This window comes from Eutrigla gurnardus (genome assembly GCF_963514095.1).
Source record: "Eutrigla gurnardus genome assembly, chromosome: 13".
NCBI classification, from domain to species: Eukaryota; Metazoa; Chordata; class Actinopteri; order Perciformes; family Triglidae; genus Eutrigla; species Eutrigla gurnardus.
Genome location: NC_139936.1, coordinates 2,646,052 through 2,658,941, shown reverse-complemented (window position 1 = coordinate 2,658,941; position 12,890 = coordinate 2,646,052). Strand labels below are relative to the sequence as shown.

The following is a 12,890-nucleotide window of genomic DNA, read 5'->3' as shown; positions in this document are numbered from 1 at the left end:
CAATCCCATAATTAATCTCCTGATTCCACCACTCACCGCGTCATGACAGATACCGTTTGTGTTGGCTGCATAACGGCGAGGCGTTCGGGTGCTTTCCCCCAGCGTGGCTTTTTGTTTTGGAAAAAAAAACGGTTATAAAGCTCATTCCTTTACAGCTCTGCTGAGGGTTACATAGCAAAACAACACTCCCTCTGGGCCCCATTAGGAGACAAAGAGAAGCACACACACACACACACACACTTCTCAAGCAGGTAGCCTCATAATTTAGATAATGACTGGGAGTGAGATAAACTGTGTAAAGTGTGTATTACAGGTAATTGGATCTGCAGTGTTGTTGGCTATATAAGCATCCGTGTGTGTGTGTGTGTGTGTGTGTGTGTGTGTGTGTGTGTGTGTGTGTGTGTGTGTGTGTGTGTGTGTTGGTTCTCCAGCCTACAAGGGGCACCAGGAGATGGACTGTCAATGATAAGTGTTGTTTCTGGAATAACGGCCGATTTGAGATATTTTGGAAGCGAGAGATATTTTCCTCCCGCATGGCCGGAGCCGGAAGCAGATCAGAATCCCAGCTGTGGGGGGGCAGGGGGGCCGTGTAGAGGGGGGGGTCTGGCTCCGGACAACTTTTTTTTTATTTATTTTTTTTTACATCATTTTCTCCTCGGATCCCCGGCGGTTTCTTTGCGAGTACGTCCAGTTAGTCGGAGGATGACAAACACAACACCCGGGGCTGTCAGGATGATCACGTTGAGAGAGGTTGTGGGGTTTTTTTTTTCTCCGAGGTGAAGCCGAGAAAAGTTGGAGCCATAATGAGAGTTGTCAAGCTCCATGAGGCTGAGCAGGCGGGGGGAGTGAACTGGAGGGTGCCTTTGGGGGGGGCTTGGATCTTCCTGGCCTTTAAAGAGATTACCTTGGCGGTGTAAGGAGCAGGTGCACCGGAGGGAAGATAGGCCAAGCAGCCCATTACCCATCCTGCAGAGGAGCCCTCCTCGCTAGCTTCATTAATAATCTGATGATGAATCACTACTTTAATTGGACCTTTATAGCTGTTGCCTAATCCCTGGTACCATCTTTTCAACTCTTATTTTTAATTGGCTGGTAGTTTGTTTTTATTTCACGCAATAGTCATATTTTTAATTGATTAAGTTTTTGTTACTTAATTTGGTGAAGGATGGGTTGGATGAATAATGGAGGCTAAATGTGACGCCTCTTTAACGAGGCTTCTTCTTCTTTTTTTTCTTCCAGAAAGGTGAAGCCGCTCCGTCCGTTCGGTTCAGGGTGTTTCCTGTTTTTAAGACTACACACAGGGTCAGATTTCTCCCGACCTTAATTAGATGAGGGACGGTCTAATTAAATCAAATTCATTATCCACAGCTCCAGAAATCAAGAGCTCTATTGGAAATAAGGTTAGGCTCCCCCTCATCCATCATGCCTTAACTAACCAATTTACCGCGCCAGCCTTTTGCATGAGGCATTATTACCTTGTCATAAACACTTACCTTTAAAATCCCTGAATCAAGCCGTGATATGCGAAGCTTTTATCACATTAGTTTGTGCTACTGTTGTCAGCCTCTTTCTGCCGGAGATAAAGTAGGCGCCCCGGTAATTATATTAAGCCACATAAGGCGGAGACGGTGCAAAACGACTGCTATTTAAAGCCGGCTGATAATTCGGTGTAATTAAGACGTAGTACGGGTCGTCGTGCTGGAGAGGCATCGAGGGCTTTTCTGTGGAGCAACACTGAAAAACTGTGGGTTTTTTTTTTTAAAGAAGAGTTGAAACATGACGTCACTCTGCCTTGGCTGCGTCTTTAATGGCGCTAACGATGCTCTTGGCGGCGGCGGCGGCTTGTTCCTGCAGCCGTGAGTCACTGTGCGTCGTGATGTTCCTGAGATCAGCTGATCTCTCTCCGAGGGCTTTGATATCACCGAAAAGAGAGATTTAAGATGCCGTCTTTTCCCTGATTTTAGCATGTGAATGGTCCGCTGAAGGTGTGAGAATGCTGTTTGCTTCGACATTTATAACGGCCGGCCTTTAAACGCCATATTCTGGACCACATGAGGCCTGTCTGCTGATCTGCGTTGGAAAGTGAATTAGTGAGCTCCGCTCTAAAGCCGCTTGATGGCAATGGGCTGAGAGCGGTGATTTGTTGGCAGTGTATATTTCAGGGGAGGGGAGGAGTGTGTGTGTGTGTGTGTGTGTGTGTGTGTGTGTGTGTGTGTGTGTGTGTGTGTGTGTGTGTGTTTGTGTGTGTGTGTGTGTGTGTGTGTGTGTGTGTGAGGGGTAGGACAGGGGGGCCTTATCACTCAGTGTTTACTCCCAGTGAATTGAGTTGAAATAATAGTCTTTCTCCGAGGCGAACAATGGAGCAGGCTGCAGGCCGAGGGCTCAGGCTGGTGCAGAGCTGGTCCGCCACTTCAAAATGAAAGGCTGAGCCCGGGGCCATGGAGGAGGGGGGGGGGGAGGACAGTGGGAGTATTGTGGTGGGGGGGGCGGGGGAGGCCTTTATGTGGACGGCTACACCAGTCACGGAGCAGACACCCCTCTGACAGGCACCTGTGTGGGACAACGGGGAGCGTGGAGAGGGGTGAAGCGGCGAGGCCTCGGGGCGCCGGCATCGCTGGCTGGAACAAAAAAAGGAAGATGGCTGCCCCGAGGACAGAGGAGCGACAGGTCCCCCCCGTGGGACCAAACCCGGGTCCCTCAGGTCTCCATGGGACTGGTGGGACGTGTCAGTCTGTTAGCCCCCCCCCCTTCAACACTCATAACCTCTGGCTATGAGCTGCAGGAGTCTAACCTGCAGAGTGTGTGTGTGTGTGTGTGTGTGTGTGTGTGTGTGTGTGTGTGTGTGTGTGTGTGTGTGATCTTCAGCTGCAGCTCGTCCCCTTCATTTATCATTCTGCAGTATAAAGTGCTGCCACGGCGATATAGAACCAGCTGCTTGTTCCCCCCCCCCAACAACACAAAGACACTCTGGACTAAAAGAGAGTGTAAAATCGGTGTGTGAATACAAACCTTTTCTCCTCTGAGAGGCCTGACCGCGGGTGTCACTGCGGCGGGAGACATTGTCATCGCGGCGGTCTGAAGGGCGAAGCCTCCCGTATCCCCCCCCCCAATGAGAGGCTGCATAGCTACAGCTGCACTCCAACTCTCTGGAGGATTCATACGAGTGGAGGCACCTGTATCTCCGTGGGCGTCCCTGAGAAGTCAATGAGTCACTGAGGGGGGAGGGGCCAGTACCCAGGGGGGAGGGGCCAGTTAGGCCCATAATGACAGTCAGCTGAGACCGCCGGGTTGAGTCGAGGTGAGACAGACCTGCTCTGCCTTCCAGGCTCACCTTGGGGGGACGGGAACCCTGCAGAACCGGTTCTCTCCCAGCTGGAGGGACGCAATGTTCCTCCTCCATGTTCCTCCTCCATGTTACTCCTCCATGTTCCTCCTCAAACTGACTCCTCCACCTTCCTCCTCCATGTTCCTCCTCCATGTTCTTCCTCAACCTTCCTCCTCCACGTTCCTCCTCAACCTTCCTAAATGGTCCTCATTTATATAGCTCTTTTATCCAAAGCCCTTTACAGTAATGACTGACATTCACCCATTCACTCACACATTCACACACACACGGTGGAGTCAACCACGCAGGGCGACAGCCAGCTCGTCAGGAGCAATTAGGGTGAGGTGTCTTGCTCAGGGACACCAGGCACTCAGCTAGGAGGAGCCGGGGATCGAACCGGCAATCTTGGGGTTATCAGCCAACCCGCTCTACCTCCTGAGCTAAACCCCCCAGGTTCATCCTCCATGTCTCTCCTCCTGCCTGCCTGTCTATCTGTCTGTCTGTCTGTCTGTCTGCCTGTCTATCTCTCTGTCTGTCTGTCTGACCTCCTGGGGCAGAAACGCAGGCAGACCTTTCCAGACGTGAACAACATAGTTTCACAGTAACATTAGCTGCTACGATGCAGACAGAATTTCCCTCTCAACATCACACACACACACACACACACACACACACACACACACACACACATAGACACACACACACACATACACACACACACATACACACACACACACACACACACAGGTCGCAGCAAGTTCAGACAATTCCTGTATTGTTCTTATTTTCACACCTGGTGTGGAATGTTTGGAGATAAAAATGATGAAATTATCAACAGAAACACGTTTTTGCAAGAAATGTCTGGCGACAGAAACGAAGACGATTCTGCAGAAAATGATTTTACTGTGAAAAGCTAAAAATACATTCAAATTATTTCTGCTTGAGTTTAAGATACAAATAACTCGTTCTTCACCTGTTGAGTTTTAGAGCATTATAAATCATATTAGATTATTAGTAGCATCACTGCACTTATAGACTGTTGGTTTATAAAAAGCATCATATTTTGTCAGATTGTCGTATTTTTGTCCTAATAAGTCATAATCTTTAACTATAGCTTGAGCACAGTACTTAAAGTAAATGTATTTATTTAGTTGTTATTGTTTCATAGTTAACACGATGGGTAATTTTTCTCTATTTGTATTTCTATAATATAACAGTATTTCACCTGTGAGTGTGAATATGGAATATTTGTGCAAGATATAATAATTAAATGATAATAATAAACTCCAAGTAGCAGAATTCGGTGTTTAAACTCCAAATCAAAAAGATTTATTTTTTAAACTATGGAGATGATGGATGGATGTGATGATGTAATCGGCTGCGATGTAAACGTCATATTTAGTTTCCTAGGAAGAGAAAAACATCAGATTATGAAGGAATCGATGGACGTTTTTTGTTTTAAAAACAACACGTTTCCTAAAAAAAAAAAATTCACAATGTGATTTTCTTTTCTTTTTCATTCTTCTATGAATTCATCATTTTTCATGTTTGGCTCCTCTCAGCCCCGCCTCCTTAAATCAAACCCATTGGGGAAAGAATGTATAAATAATAATAATTAAAAAACAGGGTGATGATGCGGGTTGACCTTTGGTTTCCGCGGCGACCAGCCACTCTCTGGAATGTGTAGGTGGTCTCGGTGACGGCGGTCTCTAGTGAACCAGCAGGTTCGGGGTTTGCTCTGCGCCCCTCTGTCTGTTTGACACATTCCAGCGCTGCACCGTCTCTCCCGACGACCACCGTCGCCATGGTTACAGCCATACATCCATGCCAGCCCCTCGCACTCAAAAGACATATTTGTTTGGCTAGTGTAGCTACGCCCCCCTCCCTCTTCAACAAAATAACACAGCTTTTTAGCATAACACCTGCTAATCTCTGGGTTTAGCTCTTTGAAGGACGGCTGATCACAAATTCAAATATATTATTTGAATGCTAATCTGAATGTTAATCCCTGGCCCCCGGGTCTTAAAGCATCCTGTCTTTCAATAACAATGTTTATTTTTCATTTGCTTTCCCTTCATCCCCCCCCCCCCCTCCCCCGCTGCCGCCCTCCGGCCCTTTATTCCAGCTCTGTCGTCTTTTCCCCTCGAGCTCATCAAAGATGGACTCGTCTCCTGGAGTATGTGGTACTTTACCAGCGTGGCTGGTTGGGATTCCCCCGTAGACGGGGAGTGTTATCGGCGTGGTGGGGGGGGGATTACATGCTCGGGATCGATCCCGCTCACTCGGATCCATCGGATCCATCGGCTTGGATGTTTCAGAAAAAAACGAATTTATTTATTTATTTGCTGCATTTTCCCCGTAGTCTGTTTTCCCTCTGTGTTATTGGACTGTGTGTGTGTGTGTGTGTGTGTCTCTGTGTGTGTGTGTGTGTGTGTGTGTGTATCTCTGCGTGTGTGTGTGTGTGTGTGTGTGTGTGTGTGTGTGTATCTCTGCGTGTGTGTGTGTGTGTGTGTGTGATCTTTACATGAAGCTCCAGCAGATAAATAAATGCCATGAAGAAGATGATGATAAGAATATAATGAAAGGACCAAACATCCTGATAGAAGCTGCTTGTTGAACATGGCGACTGTACGCTGACTGTCTTCTTCTTTTGTCTCGATCAGAGGGGGGGGGGGGGGGGGCAGCCGGATCACAAACGCGTGAATCCGGATCTTGTGAGCGACGTCTAATTCCCGGGTCCCCCCCCCCCCCCCCCTCCCACAAACTAATTTTGGGCTTAGACTGGATCTCCGTTAAGTAAACAGAGCCCCCTCTCCATCACAATGATCCACAGATCATCTCTGGCCATTAAAACCTCGGCAAACACTTTACTTCACACCAATATACTAAAGATTTGGAGGGGGGGGGCACAGATTGTCTCTCTTTCTCCTTCGCTACCTATTAATCCAGTATCTTTCAGGCCGGGTAAACTCCTCAAGATGGACACTGCTTGGTTCAGGCTGGAAAAAGGAGGGAGGGGGGGTGGAGGGGGGGGTCAAGCTCCAATGGCCTCTGCACAGAGCTGTGGAATTTTTCATTAGTGCACAGCTGGGTCACAAGTGGCTCCAAAGCCGTCTTAATATTGTGTAGGCCCACAGATTAGAGCGGAGGAGAAGGAGCCAAAGCGTGATGCTCTCCTCCAGACCCCGTCTTTGCATATTTGCAGACTTGTGCTTTAGAGCACCTCATATTACTGTTTGTTTTATTTCTTAGAGCCAGAACCTCTGGGTCAATAGTAATTATAAAGCCCTCCAATCCAAATGTTGTTTTTTAACCATTCCAGCTCTGAATCCAGTCAGATGAGTCCATTATTTTCTCTCACACACAAAAAAACAGACTTACTTCCTGATTTTATCCCCTTTTTAAGGCCATTTTTTCACAGCAGCATTGTGAGGATAGTGTGTGTAGTCGGCTACATGTGATAGCCATTACACTTATTGTAGTCATCACTCTCCCGGCTGTTTCTGTGGAGCGGCGGTCCGTCGCTGAGGCCGAGCCCCCTGAATGGCGGGGGCTGCTGCTCCGCCTCCAAGCAGATTAGAAACGAGAGCGTAGGATTGTAAAGAAATACAACATATAAAAAAGAAACGGGTGCAGATGATTTTACAGGTGCTTTTAACGGGAGTTTTTTTCCTTTCGTCTCGGCTTTTAGAGGCGTTGTAAACATGTCACGTCTCCAGCAGCGATGGAAACTCAAAGCGCTTCACACACTGACAGAAGGCAGAGCACTTCCTAACAGCCTTGTAATTCACAGTCTTCTCCATTTATTTGTTTAAGCATCCACTTTAAGGCAAAAAGGTAGAATATCTTTTATTTTACTGCTGTTGCTCTGCGTTTTGTTTGTCGTGAGCTCTAAAAAAAAAGAAGCCTAAATGTTGCCGTCATTGGAACATCCTCGGCTCCAGCAGCTGTCCAAACAGCATGCTGTGTGCCTGCCTGCTTCCTCTTGTATTTAAATGTGTACTTAGCCTCCTCCGCCGCCTACAACACCGTCCTTTTCTCTCCCGGGCTTTGTTCTACCTGTGTGGCGGCCGGGGAGGATTATTTCCACGCCGTCCTCCCGAACGCTCATTAGCAGAGACGTGTGAGGGACGCCGGAGCTCCGACGAACACCGACATGCAGCGTGTTTGTCGCATTTCATGTCGCTGTGCAGCGCTTAGTCACGTCCCACAGTCTGAAACCGATGAAATCACATCATTTGCATGCGTTTCAGAGCCCTGCAGACATCAGCAGCTCGTGTATTTCACGTGTTGAGTAATCTGGGAAGCTCCTGCGATGACATCATCTGACGACTTTAAAGGTTTAGGATTTCTTTGTGCAGCTGTGTGGTTTCGCTACGTTCAGAAACACATTCCAGCACAGAGAGAAAGAAAGTGGCCGTATTTATTCTCTGGAAGACGCTCCAGACGAGCTCCAACGTTTTACGGACTCGGCAGCGACTGCTAAGTGCGTTCCCATCGGAGATGATGGCGTCCAACGCATTCCTCGCCATCATCTTTGCTTGTGCCGAGTGCAATCTACCGGCGGCAGCGGCGGCGGGAACAAGCAGAACCCTGTGGCCAGAGCGGCGTGATGAAGACGGCACCTCTGGGCCGTTAGCGGCGTACACATCTCCCGTTAATGTGTTTTACTTTTACCTGCTGGGAGTTTAATTAAAAAACAAAGAGGCTCAATTTAAAGGCCATTATTATGCTAATGTAGTAAGCACGGGATGGTGATTAAGCAGCTTTTAGAGCTGACTGGAGCTGGCCCCTGGGAGCCCGAGGATGGCACTTTTTATTTGGCTTCATTACTCTCCATGAATCTAAAGAGAAATGCTGATACCATGAAACCGGTTGGGCGAGATCATTTTACGGAGACTCCACCTTCCTGGTGTTTGAGCCGACCCCGAAGTTTTAACCTTTCAGCTGCGTTTTTTTCTTCACACGTGCTCACCGAGTTAAACACTTTTATCATCCGTCCCCTCTGCAAGCAATCAGACCCGTATTAGCGAACTTCAGGCTGCTATTTTTAGCACGGTGTGGTCAGCGTCTCTGCTTCCAGAGGACAACAGCAACCGAAACAGAGCAAAGTAATTTTCATCATGTCGAGACAAAGTTGAAAAAGGTTCCTTCGACATCTGGGCGTCAAATGTTTCCCTCTTTGGTTCGCCGCTCTTGATGCTGTTGCTAAGAAACCGATCCTCACATGCCTCTCGGAGACGCACGACAGCGTTCAACCCGTAAAGTCATTCACATTCATTTGAGAGCTAATTGAGCTAGCGTAGCGTAGCTTAGCATTGGCAATGACTGGACGGGGGGGGGGGGGGCTAGCCTGGCTCTGTATGAAGATACCACAATCCTCACTGATGATGTTGTTTAAAGAACGAATGTCTGGCTTTTTTTCCAGTCTTGATGCTAAGCTAAGCTAATAGACGGCCCTTATATTTACTGAACAAATGTGAGACTAAATCTTCTCATCTGAACTCACGGCAAGAAAGCAAATTTACCCAAAACTTGCTGTACAGATTTGACACTTCGTCTTCATGCTAAGCTATACTAAGCTAACCGACTGTGGCATAGCAGCCCTGCCCGCCCTAGAGGCCCCGCCCCGGTGGCTCTGGACCCACCCGAGAGGCCCTGGTCCCGCCCTAGAGGCCCCGCCCCGGAGGCCCTGGTCCGACCCGGCCTCCTCTCTCACCTCGGGGCCCGTGATCGGCGTGGCCGCCGGTTTCCTGCTCCAAACACGAGAGCCCGTCTTCAAAGTAACGGCTTCCAGCTGCCGGCGGGATAATCCTCATCCTCTCTTTGAAGGGCTGCGGTGACATAATGGCCCGGCTATTCTTCCCTAAATTGTTACGGTGTTTCTCCGAGTGTTGTTCACCGGCGAGAGGGGAGTAGGTGAGACTGTTGCACGTGTTGCTAAATGTAGCATGATTATCAAGCGCCATAAGCAGCCCCCCCCCCCCCCTCCTGTCTGTGATTCTTCTGGGTCGCTTTAATCCCGCCCCGTCCTCCTGATGCTTATCACTGCGGCAGAAGCATTAAATGTAATGTCTGTAGAAGGGAAATCATTGGCAACATGTGGTGAGAGCTTAAGACGTTGTCACACTTTAAGTTGCCTGTAATCTGTTCAAAGGGAGAGCGCATAGTTCTCCAAAGGGCCTGAAAAAAAGGAGTAGAAGAAGAGCGGCGGCGAGGCCGAGGTCTCTCAGCTGCACTTGGCTCGGCTGAAGTGTTCATCAGACAAAATAAGTGCCGGTCCCCGTCGGCCTTCGTCTCCTTCATAACCGGGTGTTTTGTGTTGTTGTTGCTAAAAAACGCAGCCTCGACGGCGTGATCATCGCTCAGAGAGAACGTAAGAACCAGACGAGGGATTACAGGTATACGGACGCCGGATTAAGAGCAGGGACGTAATGATTCCTCGGGGAGGCCACGTTTCTGCTGAGACGCTTTTTTCCCTTCATTTATGAGTCCGGGTTGTGGGGAGGTCTCGGGTAAATATTGACACTTCCCCTCTGCTTGAGATGCTGCCATTGATCCACACAGGATCATCACTTGATCTGTGCGCTCAGGTGTGGGAGGGGGATGTAGGGCCGTCATGCTGGTGGTCTTTCTTTGTGGTGTCTTTTTATACGCGGACTGGCTTAGAGGAGCTGATCGGCCTCGCCGCCGCCACACCGGGAGCGGTGCGCCCCCCCGAGCAGCTGAGCGTCCACAGAGTGGGTTTTAAGGGAGAATGGCGAGGTCTTAGTGTGGCGGGTCGCCGGGATCAAGTAGAGGCAGGATGTGGTAAACGATCACCTAAATCTGATTCCAGTTCCACTCCTACAGCACTGATATCTGTAATATCCCGCCGGAGCTTCAGCTGCTAACATTCTGTTTTCCTCTCTATAAATACATATCTATATATATAAAATGATCATTTACATCCTCGCCGGCCCCGGCGGCCCCCGCTCCCCTCAAACCCCTAATCAGGTAATGTCGGGCCGGCTGAATGGACCGCCTCCCCCCTGGTCAACCTCCACCGCTCACACAGCGGTGTTGTTTTAAAGAGCATTCTTTAGCAGCTGAACTTGGAAAGGTATTAAAGTGGGATTAGGGCTCCTCCACAATCCACTGCTTGTGTCATTCAGGGAGTTTGTGTTCTCCCCCCCGCCCCCGCCGCCACCTCCCCACTCCTCATCTGTTTGATTGTGGCGAGCCGCGGGAGTGGGACCGACTGTGCCTTTTCAAAGGAGAGGGGTAGGGTTAAATCCCTAGTCCACTGCTCCCTGCTAATTCTCCTTGTTCCTTAGAGAAGGATTTACTTCTGCTGCCAGCGTCTCAAAGGCCCTCTCTGCCCATCCGAGAAGTCGCCGTTGCCTTCCTGTGGAGGTTGCGGTTGCCATAGAGGAAGGGCGTCATGCATTGGCCGTTTCCATCTGAACCCCGTGGAGAATGGGGGGGGGGGGGGGGACTGAGAACAGGCAGAAAGTCCGGATTAGACCCCGGAGGACAAAAGGCGGGACAGGAAGATTCCAGAAGGGACGAATGGGAATTACAGCGGCAAAAATAATGCAAAGTGACAGAGAGGGGAAATAGAAAAATAATGGCTTACGAGATTAGACGCGGCGAGGAGAAAGAAGAAAGAGGAGGCTGAATGAGAATGTTTTCATCGAGATGAGAAGATTTGAGAGAGCGGTCGCGAGGTGAATGCGGCGCCCTGGACGCATCAAAACCCGCTAACAAGTCATTTCCTCCACTCGTTTTTTTTTTTTTTTTTTAGCTCTCTTTCTGAGCTCTAAGCCGGCGATCATTAGCTAAACATTAGAGGCAGAGCTGGGAACTTGTCTTGACAGATTCATCACCTATTTCCTCTGATCCCGCCACTTAACACGCTAATCCTCCCAAAACCACACAGAAGCCCGACTGAAGCTTCTCCACAACAGTGTGTCCCTCTTTCTTTTGACTTCTATTTTCTATTATGAGGATAAGATGTTGTTTTCCAGCATCTGAACTTTTGTTTAGAAGACGGATCCAGGTCTGGCCGGTCGCTTGTTTGAGAAACGTGCCAACATTTCCTTTTCAAGGGATTATCCTTGAGGAGTTTTTTTTTTTTTCCATAGTTGAATAATAATCTTCTTAACTTATTGTAATAAATGGAAGCTTAAAGGATTTTATGAACCCAGTGAGTGCCAGCTCCTGATATCTCTGTTGTTTTGCGGCTGCAGGACGGTTCGGGGAGGGAAACCTCGCGTTTTTTTAATTATTAGTGGTTATATTTCTGATCCAGATACAGGTGGAGATGCTGGAGGAGGGAACCAGTCGAACCATCCATGATGGGATCTAATTAAGATAACGTGACATCAAAACCAAGCTGCGTATAGACAACCACCACACTATCTGTTCTACACAGCTGCTCACACACACACACACACACACACACACACACACGCGTGTCCCAACACACGCCGTATCAATCAGCACCTATAACAGCATTACCATAACAAAAACCTCATATTTACACATTATATTCATCACTATCACCCCCCCCCCCCCCCCTCCACCACCGACCAGCACATGATGTCAATTGCTCCTCTCTCTGCCCCCCCCCCCTCCCTTTTTGCCTCGCACAATGAAATAGATGTTCACCACAAATAGATAGGCGGTTGCCAGCTGTCTTCCAGACCAGGGCAAACAAAGAGGCCGCTAATAAATCCAGCTTTTACGGCTGGACAAGATCAACCGCACTCCCCGGCCTTCTTGCTCCATTTAATGTGGCTTCTTGTGAACAACAGAGGAGCGAATTAAATGCCTCTCAGCCGCCAATAAAACAATGCAAACATCTTCCTGAAAGGGTGTAAAAGAAGACGGAGGTGTCGTCTCCGATATGGTGATGGAGGCAGCGCGAGGGGGCGAGATATTAGCCTGGAAGATGAAATACGAGCGGGCCGGTGGTCGGCGGTGGATCGCCGTCTCCGATGCTCGGCGAGGATGTGGAAGAGTGGCAGTAAAGGGCTCGATAGGGATCATGGGGGTGTTTTGGCGGTGAGCGCTCCAGAACGTGATCCGGTCTCTGGTTTAGGACTGTGAGCAGGTCTGGGTGCCCGTGAGGAGAGCCAGCCGGGCCCAACCCTGGACATTTTAACAGATGAGTCGCTGCCAAAAGGAGTCACCTCATTGGCTGACCACAGGATCACAGAGCCAACTTGACTCTTAGTCAAAAAAGAAAAAAGCCTCGATGGGCAACTCGACAAAAACAAGGCTGGAGGATGGAATGAAGGACTTCTTACTTCTGCTTTTCATTTGGAAGAGAGAGTGTTTTCTAAAAACATTAAAACTAGGTAGAGGACCATCCATAATAATAATAATAATCCACATATTTTCTTTGGAATAAATCCATATTTTAAGCTAATTTGTTGTAATTTAAGTTACCCTGGTAATCAGTGATTCCACCTTCTTGTCTCGACTCTTTTATTGTGAAAGGTTAAGAATGAAAGGAGGACATCCTGTTCCAAAGTACTTTGTGACCGTTTGACACATGAAATATATTGTTGTCATAGAT

The 12,890-nt window shown here is 48.7% G+C and overlaps 1 protein-coding gene across 1 annotated transcript in view; it reads left to right on the top strand.

Annotated features, from left to right (window-relative positions):
• Nucleotides 1–12,890, top strand: part of lmx1bb (LIM homeobox transcription factor 1, beta b) — a 40,562-nt gene that overhangs the window by 21,059 nt on the left and 6,613 nt on the right.